Here is a 6,000-nt window from a genome sequence, read left to right as displayed (position 1 = left end):
TGTTCCTCAACGAAGCCATCAGCTTCGGCGAAGACTTGTACCATCAAAGAGTCCCGCCAGTAGGTAATTCTAGAAATTTGACCAATCATTGCGTGGAAACAATTCTCATTTGCCCAATCACAGCTTTGGTTAGAACGTGCCGGTGGAAATTCAGAAGAGCAGTGGCTGTGGAGGATTAGCTGAACTATACGGGGGAGTGCCTTTCATACAGAGGAATAGAGCGCTGACATAGGGGTAATTTTCATATTCAGGACCTGGAGGATTTGCAAAGAACAAGGAGTTGAAGCGCAGGATCACTTTTTCGTAATCTTGGAAGGAGTTGGAAAACTGAAAGTTTGGCGGATGGGTGTTTAATTGAATTGCATAAGTATATTTTGTCGGGAATGCAATTTTGAACTGATTTTGGAAAAGAGGGTTTGGCTAGAACAAGAAAAAACAAAAAAACAGGACGAATAGGATCAAATGTACATGAAAGTGTGGAGACCAAACCACAAAAACACCGTAATTTCTTAGAGAACTGACGCTTATACAATGGCGTTAATTCACATATACTGGTTTGGAGATACATTTTTGTTATCCAAGGGGGCAATTTTGTTTATTTTTCAGACTTTTTCGTTGAAAATATAAAAAATGGCATTATCCATTAAAAACGCCCCAAAAAAACTGTTTTTCAAAATCTAAGTGGGATAAAACAAAATCTAGGGAGGTCACAAGCCCTCCATCCCTCCAAAATTGACACTACTGGGATCCTAAGTCTTTTTACATGCATATTTCTACTTTTTTTTTACGGGAATTGGAACAAATTGATTAAAACAGATCTAAATAAACGTGTATGGTGTCTGCATGATCAGTTTGTTCGGCTAACTTTAAACAACATAGACGTAAGAGATAATTGCAGAGTTAAAAACAAAACGTTCTCAAGTTTATGGGGAGCATAACAAGCTATCAACTTTTGTCTCAAAGCCAAAAAAGAAAAAAATCAGGCATTTGGCAACTTAGTGTATCTTAGGTTTATTTTTATTTTTATCTGTCGGGCTTTTGTCCTGACATAAACAAATTCAGGAACTGGGTCCTTTTAGTTCTTTTTTTTTCGAGTAGGCCGACCTTTTTTGCCCATGAGTTATGGATCTATTCAGGCTGGTCATTTTTGCAACGAATGTAGATATTAAAATTAATAACAATGCTTGGAATTGAGAACTAAATGGAAAAACTTAGCTGTAAATAGGCGACTGTAATATATGTTTTTTATGCATTGATATTAAAACAACAATCAATTTTTATGACAAATAAGACAAGTAGGCACCTTCAATTTCATTTTCAGGATACTTTAAAAGTCTTTTTATTCAATGAAAAAATGCCTCTTTGAACTAAAGAGGAAAGCAAGGCTTTATTACCAGGGTTCTGTGAAGTGTGGGAACAACTTAAAACCCTGGGTCATATTTGTGTGTTGCTCAAGCAGCAACGTCTATCGGCTTGCAGTTAACCACTCTTAATTACAAAACAATCTGTAGCCGCTTGTTCCAAATTTAGTTGAGGTTCAATCCTCACAGGGCCTCCTTCTAATGGACTGATTTTGTTAAATTTTTTCCTGAAAGCTTTTCCAAGAATTCCTAAGAGAGATTTTAAAACTTGAATTAACATAAGGAACACGGATGACTTCATAGCCTTAGTAAGGCCTAAAGGGGCGAGAGCCTTACTTTTATTTGTGGTAATTTTAGTTCATTTCGGGCTTGATTTGATTTTTCATTTCATTACTGCTCGTTCTAGCTTTCATTTACTCGTCCATATATATTTATATTTTTTTTAACGTCTATTTATTAAGCGACTTTATTTCGGTTCGTCTTAGGCTTTAACACCATTCTACTTTATTTTCAAGAACTCTTATTGAAAAACATATTTTTAAGTTTTAATTGATTATTGTTCGTTTTCTAATTATTCACTGCAAGAAGAAAATTCAACTAATCTACTCCAGAATTTTTGCAGTACAGAAGCAAAATTGTACAATAGAAAGTCTCTTCATTAAACTATACACAGTCTTTGCAGTCTCCTTGGTTTTTTTCCCGCAGTTTACCCCAATAAAAAGCATTCAGTTCATTTCGTTCGTTTTATTTCCAGTTTTTACTGTGCCTGCGTTCTTGGTATAGAAATCGAGATCTTATAACATTTTTTATATTAATCATTTATTCTTTCTAATTACGGACTCCCAGATATATGTTCAACACTTGCAGGGAAGCGTCTCAAACTACACGTAAGTATTTCCCTGTCCATAGGGGCCTTTGCGTTTGATTTAGCGTAGTTCTTTCTTAAGTGTTTTGTTTCGTCTATTTTATTGTTAATTCGCGTTTGAGTTTTGTAGCAAGTTGAAAATATATGTTATCGTGACAGACCGATATTGGAGAATGCCGACTTTAACCGGTGATTGTCAACAAACACCAAACACGTCGTGAAAGATCAAAATATTTTATCACATTCTTGTGCATTCAAACCCCCTCACCAGTGTACGTCGACAGGCACAAAAGAGATATGCTCTGGTAAATGTCCAAAAGAGAGAAGTCGATTAGGAGGCAACATGCTATGTCCCACCAAATTCTTTTCTCTGCTTGGATTCAGTCAGCTTTGCCAGTCTTATGCAGGACTTGATGGTGACAGGTTAGTTAGGTTATAAATATGAGAAATGCACAACATTCACCATTAGTGCATGGTGAATGTCAACATTCACGGGTAAAAGTCAGAAATAAGGAGATTTAACAAATATTTTGGAAAAACACCAAGCGAGTATGTGTTTGTTGACATTCACCGCTGAATGAAATTCACCAGGTCTTTCAGCGTAACATACACATATATCCCAGACAGATTAAAAATACGTATAACTTCTTATCTCCTATTGAGCGAAGATGAATACAGACGTTTCAAAATCCACTGTTTTGTTAAAAGAGCTTTTTTGTATTTGATTTGGTTGCAATTTTTAGTTACAGTGGAACGGTTAGCAAAGTATTTAAATAAATACCATATAGATTATTTACAAAAAAGTTCTCGGTCAAGGCCAACAACGGTCGTCATACTAAGACGGAGCCTTTACAAACCAAACCCTTTTGGATAATCGCTCCCTTCTCAACAGTTGGTGCCCACTTCACCATACCTGCACCTTATATCCCTTTACTCTATTCCTGCCCGTATGTTTACTCTACAACTCCCCCAATTTATCTTCCCCTCTAGTTGTTGCTCATTAGTAAGCAGAACAAATTCTTCTCGCACCTTTACGTCATACCTTTGCACTATTATTGCCAGTATAGTAGTGCAGTAGTAAGGCAGATTCTCTGGGTTACTACTGCTTCACTCTTCTGATTGTTAAAGAAATTATCTTTCAGCACAAATTTTTCTCTCCTCATTTCTGGGTGTACTCTTCACACAGGGAAGCTAAAGATGGAGTTCCAGAGCTATTTGCGTTAGTTCTAGATAAGAAAACGCTGAATCCGACAATTTGAAAGCTGGTCTGACAACTTCACCTACATCAGGACCATCAACGATTATATTTTTCTCCCTGAATTCTCCTCCTACCGCTTCAGCCACATGCAGGGTAGGAAACTAACGGCGTTGACAGTCAGAATACATTTTGGTGGAAACAGTGAGCACCACCCAGATAGTAACGGTGAGCAACGTTCTGGTCTGGTTAAAAATGTTTCATGTTCAACAAGAGTCGGGAAGAACTCTGATTCTTTTTTTGGCTCTTCTTTTGCCAAAAAACGAATCTGCCTGGTTAATCCTATAAGAGCTGGAGGACTTACAAAAAGTCTAAAAAAGGCTTTTATCAACATCAAGAGCTGTGAACCTATTATTGGAAACAAAAGATAGAGCCTGAATTTTTTTAATTGTCGCAAGACGACAGGCTTATTAAGCCTTTTGGAGCTGGGGTATTTCAGATAAGACTTCTGACAAAAAAAGACGACTCAAATTTTGGTAAATATTTAGTGGTTGGCCTCTTCTAAAGGAAACATAAAACATAACAGTAGTACAGTTAGATGCCTTATATTAAGCTAAAAAAATGGAAATAGATTTTTTCAAAGAAAAGTAAAAAAAAAACAAATTAAAATCTTATAACGAGCAGAAATGAAGTCCTATATTAACTCGAATTGAAATTGACCAGAGACTGCTATTGAAGAATAAATACAATCCAGAAAACACAGAAATTAAAATAAAAAATCATATTAGATATAAAAATACCAGACACTGATATAGATGATAAATGAATTCTAAAATAAAAAAAAAATGAATGGATGTTCAAGTCTAACTTGAACAGAAACTATTACAAAGAGGAGTTCGGCTACACCCCTCCCCCTAACCACAAAGCTTTTAAAGGCTATTGTGTCATTTGGGTTTGTTGAAATTTATGTGTTTTGAGCAGTGGGGGTTAATTTTTAAAACATCGACCAAAAAAAATCAAATAAAAACACTATAATAATTTAGGTGATTAGAAAGAAATAATGAAAATAAACTGAACTTTTAATATATAATAATATAATTCCAGGGAGTCTCAGTAAATCCTGACTCAAAATTCTATTTAACAGTATTGTTGTTATTTTTCATTGTTGTATCTATAAAAAAAAATGTCAACATAAATTTGATTTTAAAAATAAAGTTTATTTTTTTAATAATAAAATTTTAATGACTTTGTTTAATAATAGTTACAATAATACAAGTAACAGTAGTAGAGGTAGCAGTTGCAGTCACAGTCGTATCCAGTGGTAGTAATAGTCGTAATCGCAGTCAAGAATAGTTGTTGTCGTAGTAGCAAGCAGTCGCAGTCACCATTAGTAATAATCACACTCGCAAGTAATCTCAGTCACAAGCACTTGCAGTCGTAAGTTGTCGCAGTCGAAAGTAGTCGCTATCACAGCAATAAGTATTCGCCGTTACTAGTAGTCGTACTTGTAATCACAATTAGTCACAGTTACGGTTTCAAGTAGCCGTTGTTGCAATCACAAATAGCCATAAAGTTTGTATTCACGGTTACAAGTTGCCTCAGTCAGAAGTCGATGGAGTCGCAAGCAGCTGCAGTCTCAAGTGGTCGCAGCCTGTTTAAGCCAATTTTCCCAAGTCGAGTAAAAATGACAGTGAGTATGAAAAGTCAGCCATAAAGTACCATAAAAGCAAAAGTATTCTAAAGAAAACTTACCTATTTCTGTTAATTATTGGATTATGTAGACCTATCTTAGTTTTGACAAGATTTTTGGAGACCCTACATTTGAGCTGGGGGGGGACAAACTGGGGTCTGCGGCATGTGCCTCCCTGTCAGGGTTGCCAAAGGGACACTTTTAGTGCTTTTTTGACACTTTTTCACTCTGGGTGACACTGTGCCACTATTGGGTGAAAAAAGGCACCTTTTTGGAAAAAAGGACACTTTTAGGCATTTTTTCAAAATCAACACCATATGTATTTGTTTTCAGGTTTTTCTTAGCTGCAACTGCTTTTAATTTGTGCTTTGTGTTTTTCAGGTTCATTTTCGTTTTAGAGATTTTTTATCGTATCCACACTAACCAACCAAGCTTTCCAAGATTATGCACACAAAACAAGTCATGAAGCATCTAAAGTCGACCACAGATATGTAAACAAGCAGGTTTTGCAAAGTCAATGCTAACTTGACATACTTGGGTTTATTCCTCATTTCACAGTTTGATGCATCTCTACATGAGGGTATAGGCCAGATGTTCATTGTATGAGTAATGTAGATTCTATGCCTATAAACCTAGTAGTTAGCCAAGATGTGGTCACCCTTTTTTTAGCATAATGTTTACACAGTTATTTCAGTTAGGACAGCTTTTCAGATTGAAGTAGCTGTGTAACCACTTATTGTCTCAGTTGTGATTCTCTGACACCCCTAAACATAAGAAGTTCAAATGTGGAAGAACTCTGTATTGACCTCTTTATACTATTATCATGAAGATGTGAAAAAGTGAGGTTTCAATTTTGCTGAGGAAGGCCTGTTAGTTCGGCTGTAAAATC

Source organism: Artemia franciscana, chromosome 1 (genome assembly GCF_032884065.1).
Source record: "Artemia franciscana chromosome 1, ASM3288406v1, whole genome shotgun sequence".
Taxonomy (NCBI): domain Eukaryota; kingdom Metazoa; phylum Arthropoda; class Branchiopoda; order Anostraca; family Artemiidae; genus Artemia; species Artemia franciscana.
The sequence above is the reverse complement of the archived record's forward strand: the minus strand, read 5'-3'. Positions refer to the sequence as shown.